Raw genomic sequence first — 17,930 nt, forward strand, 5'->3', positions numbered from 1 at the left:
CAGATTTCAAAGCAGTTAAGGACTCTTCTATCCTAGGCAAGGGGTAGGCGTCTTTATGGGTGATGTTATTAATCTTCCGGTAGTCTACGCACATTCTCATGGTTCCGTCCTTTTTTTTGACAATCACTAGAGGGGCCGCCCAGGGGCTACAGCTGTCTCTTATTACCCCGGCCTGTTTCATTTCCCTCAGCATATCTTTTGCACATTGATAGTGAGCGGGCGGTATGGGTCTATATCTTTCTTTTATTGGGGGATGGTCACCTGTGGGGATTGTGTGTTCTACCCCTTCTATCCGTCCGAAGTCCAATGGGTGTTTACTGAAGACTTGTTCATATTCCGTCACTAGCCTATACACCCCTTGTTTTTGATGGGTAGGTGTTGAATTTATGCCCACGTGTAGCTGTTGGCACCAATCCTCCATTTCTCCATCTGAGCCATTGCCTTCCACCTGACAGGTTGGTTCTAAGGGCTCAATGGTTGTGATGGCATTGTTGTCAACAGTATATAGCTTTGCCATTGTAGCATACCTTGGCAAAGTGACCTCTTCCTCTCCACAGTTCAAAAGTCGTACCGGCACTCGTCCCCGATGTACCTCGACTATCCCTCGTGCTGTGAGTATAGTGGGCCTGCTGTCGGTGTACACTGGTTCTATTAAGGCTTGATAATCTCGTCCCTTAGTACCAATGGCTGCTCTACACCATACCAGCATTTCTGTTTTTGGTGGGATTACAATAGACGTTGGATCACTTACCCTCACACTGCCGATTTCTCCACCTGCAACTTCTACCTGTTGCCTTAACATCAATACTTTTATTTCCCTCCGGAGAACTCTCTGCTGGCAGGATTGGGCAGTTTCAGCAATTTGCTGTAAGACAGAAATGACTTCGGAAAAGCAGTTCTCTAACACATTCATTCCTATCAATACAGTTGGTTCACAGTTCCGCCGGTCAACATCAACAACAATTATACCCTGTTTCTTCAGTTCTACTTTACCAATCTTTATGGTCATCTCCCTGAATCCTAGTTTCGGTACCAACTTAGCATTACTGGCCCATATATCTAGTTCAACATCAGAGGGCCCTTTATCAATATCTGCATCAGCCCAGTACCTCTTATAAAGGATATACGGTATAGATGAAATCTGGGAACCTGTGTCCAGCAAAGCGTTGAGGGGAATTCCGTCCAGCACGATAGGGATAATGGGTCGTCCTCCGATGTACCTGTCGTGCCAGGGTGTTGGGCCTTGAAAGTTCATTCCTGCGAAGCGGCCCGCATTCCCAGGGGATTCCCGTTTAAATCACAATCTCGTGCAAAGTGGCCCGGCTGCTGGCAACGGCGGCAAATGGGCTGTCCATCCGGTTGGTAGCGGTCGCGGGGTCGTCCTCTCCATGTCGGGTATCTCCGGGGTCTCATCCATGGAACATCCTCTCTACAGTTTGCCAACTCCATCTTGTGTCCTCTCATCTCCTGCATGGTTTTAGCCATTGAAGCAACAACATCAGCTAAAGAGTCAAGCTTTTGTTGAAGAGCCTCATTAGTACTGGGCCCCAGGGGCTTAGCAATGGCCCCAGACATAGCTGATGTCACTGGCACTCCCTGTTGTTGAGGTGCCTCTGCCATGGGTTGCGCAGGATCCTGATCCCGAGGTGCCTCTGCCAGCTGGAGACGTATAGCGCTCTCCTTTAATTGGGCAAATGTCAATTCAGGGTTCTTAAAAACAAGCATGCTCACATGCCCCCGGTGAGAAGGGGTGTAGAGTCCCTCAATAAATTGATCTCTTAGCAGTTTATCCGCTCCGGTGTTAAAAATGGGTTCAGCCAGTGTAAGTGATTTAAGGGCTTCCTGCAGGTTTAAGGCAAAGTCTCTCACGCCCTCATTAGCTTTTTGTTTGCAACTAAAGAATCGTATTTTAGCTTTGCTGCTGGCCGTGGTTTCAAATGTAGCTTTTAATCCAGCAAATATGCGTTCAACAGTGCCTTTTAGATCAGCTGCCCATGCTGTGACTTCTCGCTTAGCATGGCCACTTAACTGCATCATCAGGAGACTAACACGCTGAACTTCACCCACAGGGAACATGTCAAAATGGGCCAGCATCTTTTCTCTGAAATCGTCAAGGGTATTAGGCTCACCTTCATACATTGGAAGCCATGGGCCACCCGGGGTATATGGCATCAGCACCGGCATGATGGGCGCCACTCCTTGCACCGCTGCGCTGCCGGACTCTCTATTGACACTCTGTCTTTCAGCTGCATTAGCGTTGCCGAGTGCTGCGGCGTCTCCGTGCTGCGACATACTGTGCCCCCTTAGTTAATCCGGACCCTTCCGGTCCTCCGCTTCCGTCGGGATAGTGTAGATTCGTTCCGCTGTGCAGCAGGATCGATTTTCCCCTTGCTCTGATGTCAGAGCGCTCAGCTTGGTGCCGCCCACAATGACACGCCCCCTGCTGCTCCCACCCACCGCGCTCTGTAATGGCGGATTCTGAAGTTTTTCAGTTAGACTGGGGCTCAGGTGATGGCGTAGCTCAATTAACAGTCTCGTGCCTAACGGTTATGAAGTGATTACCTCAGGGGATGGCGGCCATCTTTACTCCATTATAACCAATGGGGAAAAGTCACTTTCAATAGTTTTCAATGGGGAATGGATTTTTCTTTAATAAAGTCAATTTTCAAGATTTTTCATCCCAGTTTTCACAGTTTTGGGCTCCAATCACGGCACACAATACCCGGTATACGGGCTGGCTAGATCCTGTTCGTGACGCCAATTGTGACGCCCAGGAGACCGGGATACCCAGCACCGGACCAATGGAGTCTGTCTCTTGAGGGGGATGTCACGGGTGGCTTGACCCGGTGTTGTGGCCTCAGGCAATGCACAGTGTAAGGGGTATCATGAGGGGACAGGTACTTACTTGATCAGCAGCAGGTTCTCCCAGCGGTGACGATCTCGATCCTGGATAGATGGCTATTGTCCAAATGAAAGACTGAGGCACTGAAACGTTTAACCAGTTTACTTTAACATAAAAGGATTTACAACCAGTCCTGTCACCGGAGTCTGTATGGGAACTCTGAGTTACTTTGACCCTGCCGGGGTCTTCGCCTCTTATTGTGCGCAATTTCTGTGTGGCCCTGCTGCTGTATGTGAACTGGCTGCCGGCCCAATCTGTCCCCTCCGGGTCCTGGTTCGACGGGCAACCCGAGTCCTTTTATCGGTTTACCCCCTCTGGGAGTACCGCTGAACTCTGTGTCTGTTGCTGCATCCGACCCTAGTGAAGCTGATATCACCTCACGTTTTTCCGGTTGCTGTATTATATATAATGAATACAGCCACGGATCCGGTATCCGTCTTTGCGCCTGTTCTGGGTAGTGATTAATGCTACCCGGTTCTCACAATGTCCTTTTTCTCTATCCCTCTTCTCCTCAGGCCGGTGATTTAGGCCTGGTAACAGTCACAGGGCTGTTAGAGATTCAACTGTATGACCTCTCACTATCAGCTCCTTGGCCCAACTGCCATTTCTTCTCTCAGACCAGAATGGATCAAGGGGAGTCTCTGGAGCTCCCCCTTCTGGCCGGAGGTGGTAGTGCAGTCTTGCTATTTTAGTATTTGTACTTACTGTCAGTAACTATTTTTGTGGCAAATACCCCTAGGGGTGCCACATATATATATATATATAATATATTTGTTTACTGTTTTCACATGTACAGTACACTGGAATTAATATTTCTTTTAAGCTAAAAAAGAATAATAACCCCTTAATGACCGCCAATACACATTAAAATGGCCTTACTCACTCTTTGCTATTTTAAAATGGTGATTGGGAATAAGTGAATAGCACCGCCCTATGACAGACATTCCCACCGGTGACAGCTGTGTATGACAGCTGACACCCTTTGGTATCTGCCCCAGTTGTTTCTGGAATAGATGGGGGGATAGAAGTCAATCGCAACAGCTGTATATAAGGGGTTAAAGGGTGTTAAAAAAACATTTGGCAAGAGTGATCCCAACGATTATAATCGAGGGTGCTGATCGCTGACGTGGTACCTCAGGTCATCTAATGACCCCAAAGTACAGTGGCCTGTAAGATCCTGCTATAAGCTAGGTCTCACCGACTGTGTCAGTGAGTCATTGACAGGTCTCATGTACTCTATTACCTGAGTACTGCAGGGAATAAGAAAGCAATCAAAGTAAAAAAAATACAAATGTCCCACAGTAGAACTAAGTGAAAAGTGAATAGAGGTAAAACAAAGTGTGTAAAAAAGTTTTAAAAAAAAGCTCACAAAATTACCAAAAAATCGATTAGTCACAAAAAACAGCTTTTGTGATAAAAGAAAAATAGGCAAAAAAGTACACATAAATGATACAACATAAAAAAACACTCCAAAAAATGTATTTTTCCATCACACTGACACACATGAAATTGAACATAAGGTGATCAAAAAGTTATATGTAAAAAAAATTATGAATTATATGAAATTGTTAAATTGTCCAGCAAGAAAAACATCTTAATATGGCTTATTCAGCAAAAAAAAAAACCATAACAGGTCTCATGATATGGCTAAAACAAATTCATTTTTGAAAAGTATTGTTCTTAGTTTGTAAAAGTAGCAAAGCATAAAAAACCTATATAATCTGACATCGCTGTAATGTCTGAAAAATCGGAATAAAGCTATAAAAAATTTCATTCGCCCCAAACTGTTACCACCAAAAAATCTACAATTCATAAAATAAGCCCTCATTGAGTTCTACCACCAAGAAATAAAAAAGTTACAGCTCTCAGAATATGGTGATGAAATAACAGTTTCTTTAAAAAATAAGTATTTTTTAGTGTTTAATAGCAGCAAAACATAAAAAAGCCAGCTGCCTTACCACTTACACTACATGGTGAACTGTGCAAATGCAAAAGTAAGGAAAATTCTTGTACTGCTGTCTACTTGTTCATTCTACCTCCTAAAATCAGAATGAGGATTAAGTCAAATTTATTCTGCAATCTGCACTGAGCTCTTACATAAGGGTTCCGGTGTCTATATTCTGGTGCTGTCACATTATTTTACGCGCTTTATTAGCACAAGTGTGTTTGACCTCAGTTCTGTACACGCCTAACAAGATGGATACTACTAGAATAGACTACATATGAACTCCAAAGCATTTCTACCTAATTACAGTGAGTTGGTTCATTGACGGTTCAATGTCATTTTTGTGGAATTTATTTGGAAACCCTGACAATACGTTCTCCTCATAGAACACAAGAATTTGGTTCAGCCTTATAATGGAAGTGATCAAAAAATATGATGTATCTCAAAATGTTAACAACAAAAAACCTAACTTATTCCACACAAAACCAGTTCCCACTCAAGTCTCTCATCAATCACTGAAAATATAAAAGGTTCCCATGTTATTGGTAGAACAAAGACTCCAGAAAAGAGACAGCTCCCAAGTAAAAAAAACAACATGCAAATAAATTAAATACATATTCAAATAAAAATAATAAACACATTATACTCACCCAATATAATATAATGCCAAATCCCTGATGCCCTTTTCTCCTTTCAAAAATGTGAAATTAAAAAAACATATACTCACCTTAGCGCCCAATCCCCGATGCCCATGTCTCCTATAAAAATAATAAAAATTAATAAACCACCAAATACTGACCTGTTTCCCGTAGTCCACACAATCCCCAGTGTCCCACGATGATCTCAATTGCAGAACAGTGACATTAGTAGATGTGCTTGCTATAACCGGCCACCGGCGATACACTGACAGGAGCATCATCGCTCTCATAGTGCATAGCATTGAGCTGCCATAAGGGGAATCACCGGAGCTGATCAGCTAATGAACTATGGTGAACTTTCTCACCACAGCTCAGTGCTTTACACTGCAGGAGTGATTACCTTCTCTGCCAGTGTACAGCCGGCTGTCCTTGAAAGCAGTCACATCAGTGACTGCTCTCAAAGTCATCAAGATTGTTGTGTTGCATTATGGATTATTATATTCTCAGCAGACAGGTGAAGAATATTTTGGTTTATTAAATTATTTTTGTTGCAGGAGACATTTGCTTCAGTGAATTAGGCATTGATAAGTATGGTATAATTTAGGTTCTATAAAGGAGTAGGTGTAATTATTTCAATTAAAGGACTTTATTCTTGGTGTGCTTTTTATAATATCACTATGGGGTTAGTAATGAGAGCGTCTTATATACTCCTCTCCAATACTAATCTGTGAGCTTGATGTCACCTGACAATACAAAGGTAACATCAACCCCTCAACTGTTACCCCACTTTCCACCCATCATACAGGTTATACGAGTACACTGTGAGACACTGGGCAACAATAGCAGGTGCTGATTGGTGACTCTGCTGGACTGTATGGCCACATCATGCAACCATGCGGCCTGCCATCTAGATGTAGCAGAGCTAGACCCATTGCAGGATAAATGGATAATCATCTTCTCTGCCGAAAGGTGAGGAATATTGTTGTTTTTTTATTTGAATTATCTTGCAATAAATAATGGCATCACTGGAATGGGCAATGCAGTAAGTATGGTTTGATTAAGATTTATTAAAAGAGTCTGTGTCATTCATTCAATTCTTTCAATTAAAGGGCTGTATTCTGGGTGTGTGTGTTTTTATTCAATATAACTATAGGCTAGTAATGGGGGGTGTCTTATAAACGCCTTTCCATTACTAACCTCTGGGTTTGATGTCACCTGACAATACAAAGGTAACATCAACCCTCCCAACTATCACTCCACCTGCCACTGCTACAGGGCAATGGGGAAGAGTGAGGCTAAGTGCCAGAATTGGCACATCTTATAGATATGCCTTTTGGGGGGAAGCTGATAACTGATGTTTTTAGCCTGGGGCAATATCCATGTCCACTTGCTAGGCTATTAATATCAGCCCACAGCTGTCTGCATAGAATTTGCTGGCTATTAATTGCAGGGAACCCTACGTTATTTTTTTTAATGGCCAGTAAAGGCTAAGTATACAGCTGTGAGCTGATATTAATAGCCTCGGAAGCTCCATGGGTATTACCCCCTTCCCAGGCTATAAACATCTTCTCCCAGCCATCAGCCTTCCCTCTGCTGGTTAAGAAAATTACAGGGAGCCCATGCAATTATTTTCAGAAAAATAATCTTTCAATAATTAAATACTTGTACAGTAAGCTGCACACACAGTGTACTAATTGTATATGCACTGACATCTATATATCTAATCTATGTGTTACTGAATTAGTTCAGCTTTTGCGGCTTCAGAATGCCACAACCAAACTATTAAAACAAATCTTGTATCTCCCATGAACCAAAAGGGTATATAAAACATATAAGCAAGTTTTAGATTTGAGTTATAATTATGTTTTTAGCATTAGAATTACGCATGTGTTCTCACAGATGCATCTGTAGATTAAAGATATGAAAATATTATTTAGAGTTTTTTATGGCTCCATATACAGGAATTCGATTTTGAGGTCTCCGTTGATATCTTATTGGGAAAATCTGTTTCCATACAGTATTTGATGAGTCTTTGTAGAATTTCCAACACATGCTAGCATGTGGACTATGAATAATTTAAGAATTTGTCATAAATTCAAATATACAACATAACAAAGTTAGCCTTCATTCATAACACATGAAACTAATCCAAACACAGAAAATGGCTATACATAAATACTTAATAATATTTGGTCTTAGGATATTTTATCATGGAAGAGCTTTCTTTCCTTTTTGAGATTAACAACCCTGTCTGAAGATTAAAAAAAAAACATTATAGCCTCCATATGGTGCAAAAAATAAAATGTCATTCCTGAAAGTCAAAATGGCTTAAAACTTTAGTAGTTGGGTAAGTAACTGTTTTATATCCTGGAACATTTGACGATCTAAACCCTTACTTTTCATATAAACACCTCCCCATGATCAGGCACAACCTTTCATACAGTACCTGCTCCTAGCCTTTGTTGATAGACTTCAGTGGTAATGTCATCACTGTGATGCATATGACCTCTGCAGCTAATCATTTGGATTCAGCAGTAATACCGATAAAGTAGGCACAAGACCAGTAAGGCCAGTGATTGTCTGCAGTGGTGAGATGCTGCAGCCTGAGAATAAAGACCTGAAAGAGGAGTGTAACGCTGACAGTGGAGCAGGGTTTGGTGGGTTTTTGTGAGTATAACTGATTTTATTATTTTTATTTAGAGGCTGATGAAGTTAAACATGTATTCATGGGAAACTTCCCTAGGCCGATAGCTACTGCTATAGTAAACTGCCTTATATGGTATTTATTATAAACAAGCTTTTTTAAAAGCTATTATTGTAAACTTGTACAAATGTTCTACATTCATTTCTTTGTCTATTTAGAATCCATTTTGGCTATCAGTTAAATTTCCATTTTACCATTTCAAGGTTTCATCAAGTTCAACAACGTAGTAAACCACAGTAATTTTAGAGGTTGCTAAAGAGAACTAATTGTCGCATCACAAATCATGCTGATGGTTCGTAGTATGATTGCTTTTGTGCCATCTAGTTTATGAGGAAACAATCACCCAATGGATGGAATTTTCCAAGGATAAAACAATTGTAGGAAATGTGATGCTTGTGATTCTAAATGCAATTAAATAAAACAGTCTGCAAATACAGAAAATGATTAACCTTTCCTAAGAAAGCGTTTACAGGAATTACAATTCTTTTCTTGATACTTGAAAATCTGCAGGAAGTAATTACACGTTAAATGCTTCAATAACATAAGGTAGCATTTTCTCAGAAAACGGAGTGGCAGAATAAAAGATTGTGCTCTGAAAAATAAGATCAGGTGGACATAAAGGGTTTCTGCCTTAGAGATAAATATTCCATCCGTACTTTCCCTGGAAAAAAATGACAATAGAAAAGTGAAATTACTTGAAATGAAGCCATTATTTTTATACTAAAGTCGCCAACACTTCATATCTCATATTTTTTCTTATTCTGTGCAGACTGAAAATTCCTAGATGTATATGAATGTGAAGTACAGTTTACAAGAGCTCTTTAATGGTAAAATATGAAAAAATGTTGAATGTAAAATAATATACTGCAATGTACACTTTAATGTTAATTTACCGATACTGTTTGTGTAAATATATTATTTGGATGTACCAAACATGATGGTAAAGCCTCAAGCATTGGTATCCCTATCACATGGACTCCAAATATACTCACTGCTGTTGAATGTCAATGCACATCATCAAAATGTTAAATACATGCATAATTCCTTTAATGAAAACTATTACATATTCAATCAAATAAACTAAACACCTTCAAATAATAAAAACTCGCATTTTACACTCCAGTCTAGATGAAAGCGCCCTGGAGTAAGATGTGTATGCCTTTTAATGAATTTGCCCCATCTTTAGCTGCCAAACATCAACACAAAAATGTACTCCAGTCAAGAACTTGCGTACATTTTTGTGGTAACTTACATCTTTTTTATTGTGAAATATGAAGAATTTGTCATTAGCTTGGCTTTGTTCCCTGTCTGCTAATCTCTGTTCATTATTGAAAAGTTGACAGATTTGATCAGGATTGAAGTAAATACTCTGAAAAGTCCCAATATGTTGAGGTATCTAAGCTGCACAAACATTTTCCAACAATATTAAGCAGCATTGCACCCAAAACAGGCAAAACTGCATGAAGAATCAGAGTCTTAGGCCTTGGTTACACATTCAGTATTTGGCCAGTACTTTACATCAGTATTTGTTGCCAAAACCAGGAGAGGAACAATCAGAGGGAAAGTATAATAGAAACTTGTCACCACTTCTGTATTTTTCACCCTCTCCTGGTTTGGCTCACAAATACTGATGTAAAATACTGAACACGTGAACATGAACTTAGTCTTTCTAAAGGGAAACTTAATTTCCGAAAGATAATCACATTCAGAAATAAGTGAATGGATAAATTATTATAATAAGTTTGGAAAATTGGTAAGAAAGTCTTCTTTTCTAATATAAAATATGTTTTGCAGCAGCTGAGGAACACCAACTACAGTTACAGTCCATTGTTGTTAAAGGGGACCTGCCACATGAAAAAAGCTATTAACCTGCATATACGGAATTATTCTGCAGGTTAATAGCATTCTGAACCTCCCTGCTGCCAGGAGGAAATGAAATCTATTCCTCCTGTTAGCGTTAGGGTTTCAGTCACAGAGGTGGTCTTGCACTGGTTCAGTCATCACTCTGTGTATAGAGAGTGGTGACTGTAACCACTTCCCTGGCACAGACTGACAGCTCACTCTAATGTGAGCTGCTGTCAGTCAGTCCCAGGGGCACAGTTACAGCTGCTGAAGTTATTTTTCATGAATTGAATGTACATAATAGGTTCTGTGGTTTGGAGAGGGTACACTGATTAAATTTGCTGATGACACAAAGCTAGGAGAGATAGCTAATACTAGAGAAGAGAGAGAGAATTCAAAAAGATATAAATAAACTGGAGCAGTGGGCAGCATGTAACAGACTGTTTTTTAACAGGGAAAAATGCAAACTACTACATCTGGGCAATAAAAATGAAAAAAAGCATATAAAAATGGGAGAAAAAGGGTTGAGCAACAGCACATGTGAAAAAGACTTGGGTATACTATTAGATCATAAACTAAACATGAGTCAACAGTGTGATGCAGCAGCAAAAGAGGCAAATGCAATTCTTGGATGTACTAACAGAAGCATACAGTCTAGATCACACATAGTCATTATTGCCCTCTACTCCTCTTTGGTCAGACCTCATCTGGAATACTGTGTCCAGTTTTGGGCACTACATTTTAAATAACACATCAACAAAATCGAGCAAGTTCAGAAAAGAGTGACCAGAATGGTGACCGATTGGCAAACCATGTCCTATGAGGAATGGTTACAGGATTTGGGAATGTTTAGCTTGAAAAAATGAAGACTGAGAGGAGACTTAATAGCTGTCTACAAATATCTCAAGGGCTGTCACATTGTAGAAGGATCATCTTTATTCTAATTTGCATAAGGAAAGACTAGAAGCAATGGGATGAAACTGAATGGGAGAAGATACAGATTAGATATTAGAAAAAACTTTTTGACAGTTAGGGTGATCAATGAGTGGAACAGGCTGCCACGAGAGGTGGTGAGTTCTCATTCTATGGAAGCTTTCAAACAGGCTGGACAGCAATGGCAAAGTGTGGTACATTTATATCTATAGAGTCTATTACTTCATTCAAATTATTATTTGCCCTTTGTCCTCCAGCTGCCAATATTATTTAGCTTCCTTTTGCCTTTATCAGTAGGGCAACAACAAAGAGTAGAGAGAATTAACCTGCCTGATCCCCTGCTAAAGTAAAATGGCTATTAAGAAGAGAGGGATTATTAATTGTATAGTTTACTGCTCATTATCTAGGCTATTAGCCACCTCTGCAATCTAAGAGAATGGCCAAATTTTTCATGCAAGGAGTATTTGCTTGTAAGCTGTTTGCAATGGAGCATGAAAGCGCTGCTCTGAAGATGACCTATTAGGTCAATCTGTCCAGTTTGAGTGACCTTGTGCTCTTTCGATTCTATAGACGAAAAGCTGCGCTTTCTAGCACCATAGGAAAGACCACAGTTCAGACAAACACCTCCCTCAACCATGCTGCTGGTCTTAACAGTCAGTTTTGAGAAGTGCCCAGACAAACATCAAGCTAGGACACAGAGGAGTGGTACTTTCCTGAAAACTGAAATTAAACTAAATCTTCAAGCCATGTTAAGGATCTGCCCTATATACTTAGGGCTTTTTCTCTGTGAGGAAGAGATTACTATCAGATTCAAAAGAATATGATCTGCCCACCAGAATGGCCCATTGTTGCTGGGAACAGGGTACTTTCTGAAGTCACAGGTAGATGTTGGATTTCTATTTAAAACTACTTGTGGAAACTCTCTTTTCATATCTGAGAAACACACCGCCGTACTTTGAGGGACCCTATGTTAGGGGTCGAGTTCCCGCCGCTGCACAGGGGGAATCTCGAACCATGTCTGCTGTAGTTTCCCATTCTCCTCCAGCCGCAACGGAACCTGCTCAGCAGAGACGTCAATCCAAGCGGCTCAAGCTGATACTGTGCACTGGGTTACTGCTGCCTTTTTAGGCTCAGCCCTTGTAGACAGCACTGATCAGTGGCGAGCAGACGTTCCAGGGACTATGTCCTGCTTTTCCCCTACTGAGCATGCCCACGGGTCGACCTCTCATTGGAGGTCAGGAGTCACATTCTCAGGTCCTGTAGCGGCTCCTATTGGATCACTAGGAAAGTCCTGGAGTGCTACAGCTATAAAAGGTTCGCATGGCCGCACGGCCATGCACTAGTATAAATCAGTTATTGTGTGTGTGTGGATGTATGCCTGTTCTGGTGAAAGCTCCGAATCATTCCCATCCCTAGTGTTGATGAATGCTCGCAAATGTTGGAGCTGTCTAGCACCAGTTAGTGCCATCCAGCACCAGGCACAATCTATAGCGTCTAACAGCAGCGTTAGCCAGTGCAGCACCATGCGCAACCAGTGCGCTTACCTGTCCCTAGTTAGAGCGGTTAGTGGTGTTCGCCAGAGTGGCGCTGCACACACCCAGTGCGTTAAATCTATTTTAAGTTTAGTTTACTCCTGACACCACTGTAGCAGTGTGGAGCGCAAGAGGTCTCAAAGGTATCGTGGCCCTGTGAGGCAACTGGGTTTGCTTCCTTCATATCGGGTGAAGCTATCCCGTGTGTGTCTTCTCTTAACCCTCCGTCACATACAATATTCGGACTAACGAGTTCACATACAATGTGCCTGTCAGGCGCCTGCTGGAAAAATACCTATAATATCTAATGTTTGCAATTTCAGTACTCTAAAAGTGATCAGTGACCTTCATAGGGATGTAATAAAAGAGACTACACATAATCAGTTGCAAAAAAAAACATTTACTTAACATAAAACTAATAACTATGAAATACAAACTTTTCAAAACTCCCGCCAAATAGTCCCCAGTTCGACTCTCTCAAAAAAATGTACAAAGAAAATTTTTGAACACAAACTTAATTTTAAGGTACCTTAAGTACTATTAAAAACATATTCAATCAGAAGTAGATGCTGAGGTTTCCCCAGAAAAGTCACACTTGCAGAGCAAATAGCAAGAATTACACACCATTTTTGCATGTGTCAGGCAAATTGCTTTATGACATTTGAGACATTCATAATTTGAAAGCCTTCTGGTTCCGCTTTCCGTTTGGCAGGTGGTGCATCTCCTTCTTTTGTGAGGTGGTGCAGATGGTGACTTTTCACCATCATCTTCTGGACAGAACCTTTTGAGCTGAACTTGAAGGCGAGAGGGGATACCGATTGTTTTCACGCTTCTCCTGCGTAGCTCTCCAAGTACTAGTTCATGGGCCAATTTTTTCAGATACAATCGTCTACGGAGTGGTTCAAGCTTGTTTTCAAGATAAATTACTTGTGAATTTATACCACCCAAATTCAACATAGCAAAAAATATGACCATTGGCCAGCGTTTGATGTTTCTGCTGACGTTGAAAGTGGAGCACATCTGATCTGCTGTATCCACACCCCCTTTGGTGGCATTGGAAAATGTAATTATCTCCGGGGTTTTTTCTGCCCCAGTCCCAGGATCGATGGCAGCATCATCATGAAGTGTTGATAGAAGAAGTACGATTTTTTTGGCATGTAGTACATAGGAAACTAAAGCCTTTCCATTATGGAATGCAAACATACTGCTGTACTGTTGTCTCTCTTTCACACTTACAAACTGTGGCGGCAATTCCCTTTTGTTTTTTCTTACAGTTCCCACATATGACAGCTTCTGAATTTTCAGATAATCAATCAGATCACAACTTGTAAACCAATTGTCAGCTGTAATATTGCGACCCGATCCAAATAAGGGTTCAGCCAGTCTTTTTACAACATCAATGGGTTTGTTGCTCACACAGTAAGGACCTTCTGGTTGTTTTCCTGCATAAACTTCCAGGTTGTAAGTGTAGGTCTTACTGGCATCAACAAGGGCATACATTTTTATTCCATATTTGTTTGGCTTTGATGGAATATATTGACGAAAGGCACATCTACCACGAAAACCAGGGAGCATTTCGTCAATAGTGAGATTCTCTCCAGGGTAATAACTTTGTTTACAGTTTACAACAAATCTTTGAAATATATCACGAATTGGAGCAAGTCGGTCATGTGTTTTGCGTTCGGTTCGGGTAGTTCTGTCGTCAAACCGAAGGCAACGAATTAGAATCTTGAATCTGTTTATGGACATAACAAGGCTAAATTTTTCAACTCCATCCCCATCTTTACCCCAAAGTTCCTCCAAACTTTGTCTATTTGCCCTATAAGCTCCTGCAAGGTACAGTAATCCAAAAAAAGCACGCAGTTCTATTTCATCTGTGGGCTTGATGGTTCTGTTGCAGATGTACTTGTCCTTTATAATGTCTATATATTGGTTGGTATATGTGACAATAGAGTCCAGAATGTCATCTGTAAATATACTGTTCCAGCATTCAACTGCAGTTTTTGCATTACGTGCAGTTCCTATTACTGCAGGAAGGTGAGTAATAATGTTTAAAGATTCCCTACGTTTTTTCTGGAATGGCTTCTTGTTCCATTTAGTATTTTTATCTTTTCCAATATAATATGATCCAACTTCTTCATCCTCACCACTGTCACCATCTTGCTCTGTTTCAGAATCCAGGACACATTCTTCCACCTCATCATGAGAATCAATCTCACTTTCCTCTCCTAAATGCTCATTCAGTGTGAGGTCTCTATCATCTAACAGCATGTTTGTTACTTCCTCAACATCAAGTTGTTTGGATAAATTGTACATTTTCCTCTCCATTTCAGCAGATAATCTGAAGCAAGAGAAGGAATATGTTAGGGAACTACTGTATATGCCTGAGCAGCACACTTTCTTTTATAAAATCTCCCTTATTTCTATGAAATATCCTCACATTTTGTGCTATACATTCATAAAACAAGCTAAATAAACTATTGTGATGAATAAAAACGTAAAATACCAATCTTACTGAATGTGACGTATTCACATACAATGAGCCTGAGAGATCTGTGCAGCTATATCCTCTCCCCTGAAGCTCTGAAATCCAACTGTGATATCAGGTTTCACAGACCTTCAAGAGACAGGAGACTACCTGGAGGGAGGGGGTTTCCTCACAATCTGGTGAGGAAGGAGAAATGAAAGTAAAAGAGAAGCGCCTGTCAGATCAGTTGTATGTGACGGAGGGTTAATACTCCCATATAGTCCACCATTACCGAGCAGCAGGTGTCTTCTTTGCATGGTGAACCCCGGACTGCGAATGCATCTTATATTGCCTCTTATTTATATTTGGTGCGTTATGCCAGTCCTAACACATGAGAGATGTCCTTTCTAAAATAACCAACATTGGTCTGGATCTGATATGTGGTGGTCACACTCAATGTAAAGTCCCTCTACACCTCAATTAAAAATTCAGATGGCTTGGAAGCAGTCAGTTTTCTTCTGAGGATGACAGGGATAAATGACCGGTTCATCTGATTCCTGCAATCCCTTTAATAATTCACCCTCTTGTTTTTTTTCATCTTTAAAGAGGTACTCTACCTGCAGCTCTAAGGGACCGCCATGGGGGTGCACACCATTATTTGTTTGGTCTTTCTTCTCTTCACTTTGTGCCGTCCTATGCATGTCTGTTCCTGAGGCCATTGGAGAGTAGGATTTTTCTTATGGACTTGACACCTCTAGTCTCCAAAGTTTTATTGTGGACTCGTTATATTGATGACATTTTCGCTATATGGCAGTGTACTGAAAATGATCTTTTAAAATTCGTGGAACAATTGAATAGCAATGAGAATAATCTCAAACTTACCTCTCAGTACAGCTGTACACGCATTGACTTCTTGGACATATGGAGTCACAAAGGAGAAGGTGGCTTCTTGCATAGTGACCTATACAAAAAAGAGACATCAGTCAACAGTCTACTTCACCCCTCTTTCGCCCATCCAAGACACCTCAAGGACAACATACCTTATGGTCAGCTCCTCAAAGTAAAGCATATCTGCTCGAAAAAACCTCATAACAGAAACAAGTCGACAAACTCCATAATCGCTTTAAAGAATGTGGATATTCCAGATGGACAGTAAAGAACTGTTGGAGAAGAGCGACACACATCAAAAGAGATGATCTCCTTAAGGCCAAGAACAACTCACCCCGTAACCGTCAGGTGAGGTTCATTTCCACATTCTCTACCAACTCCACCGATATGAGGGAGGCATTGAGAAAATACTGGCCTATTTATTAGACAAGATGTGACCTTGGCCAAATGTACCTATACAGCACCTCCTATCACATATAGAAGAAGCAAAAACCTTAGGGACCATTTAACTCACATCTATTGTAAAAGCCCTGAATGCAAATATACATTTTGATCTAAGGGCCAAAGGTGGGGCTTTTACCTTAGCAAAAGCTGTGCAACTTGTGCCAATTTGGAATGCTTTTTCACCTTCCACTCTGGTGATGGCTCCAAAGAATTTCGGATTACTCAATATGTCAATTGCAGCCTGGAGGGCACATTATACTACTCTACCGATCCATGCGTCTTAATCTATGTCAGTTTGATTTCACAACAACTTCGTGTAAGTGAGGGAACATGTTCGCGATATGAAGGGTGTCGCCAATACAAAGCACTTTAAGGTGGCACACAGCTGCAACATCAGTCTGCTTCAGATATGCGGCATAGACTGTATCCTGTTGTATAAGCGTGGGGTGACCTTAAGAAAAAGCTTGCTCAACTTGAGGCTCAATGGATTATTAAAATTGGTTGCATTTGTCCTAGATGCCTTAACGAGGTCCTTATTTTTGTCCCATTTTTGCAAATTTGTGTTGTGTCTTTGGTTTTAATACATTCATCTTTTCTGCTTTTTTTCTGTTTTCTCACTATTTGTGATGTGTGCAGGTTGGCTCATGGCGCCTTTTCTCCCTAGCATCATTTGGGACCTTGCATTAAAGTTGAAGCTAGTTAATTTTTCATCCTCACCTCCCTGCCAACCCCCATTTGTCTTCAAGTTTTTTAGTTTCCCACATAGTTTTATGTATTATCACTTTCACTCTTCCTCTTTTAGGGTATGTTTGCACTTTCACCTTTTATGTCTATTTTTTAATTTAGGTCACCGTTTACCTCTTTCACTCTTTCTTTATGTCACACAATTGCTTCCACCATTGGTAATTATAATAATTTGGGGTACATAAAAGTAAGCACAGTAGAGTGCATAGCCAGATAGGAACAGTTATATCTAAATTATACAAGAGTAAGTAAAGTGCAAGTGCAGTCGGTGATAATGTAAACCAGTATAAGCAGAGCAACTCAAAAAAGCTCCATGTATTGTAAGTACAATTTGTAAGTACAATTTGTAAGTACAGTTTTGGGCACCGGTGCTCAGGAAGGATATAATGGAACTAGAGAGAGTACAAAGGAGGGCAACAAAATTAATAAAGGGGATGGGAGAACTACAATACCCAGATAGATTAGCGAAATTAGGATTATTTAGTCTAGAAAAAAACGACTGAGGGGCGATCTAATAACCATGTATAAGTATATAAGGGGACAATACAAATATCTCGCTGAGGATCTGTTTATACCAAGGAAGGTGACAGGCACAAGGGGGCATTCTTTGCGTCTGGAGGAGAGAAGGTTTCTCCACCAACATAGAAGAGGATTCTTTACTGTTAGGGCAGTGAGAATCTGGAATTGCTTGCCTGAGGAGGTGGTGATGGCGAACTCAGTCGAGGGGTTCAAGAGAGGCCTGGATGTCTTCCTGGAGCAGAACAATATTGTATCATACAATTATTAGGTTCTGTAGAAGGACGTAGATCGGGGGATTTATTATGATGGAATATAGGCTGAACTGGATGGACAAATGTCTTTTTTCGGCCTTACTAACTATGTTACTATGTT

Source organism: Ranitomeya imitator, chromosome 1 (genome assembly GCF_032444005.1).
Source record: "Ranitomeya imitator isolate aRanImi1 chromosome 1, aRanImi1.pri, whole genome shotgun sequence".
Taxonomy (NCBI): Eukaryota; Metazoa; Chordata; class Amphibia; order Anura; family Dendrobatidae; genus Ranitomeya; species Ranitomeya imitator.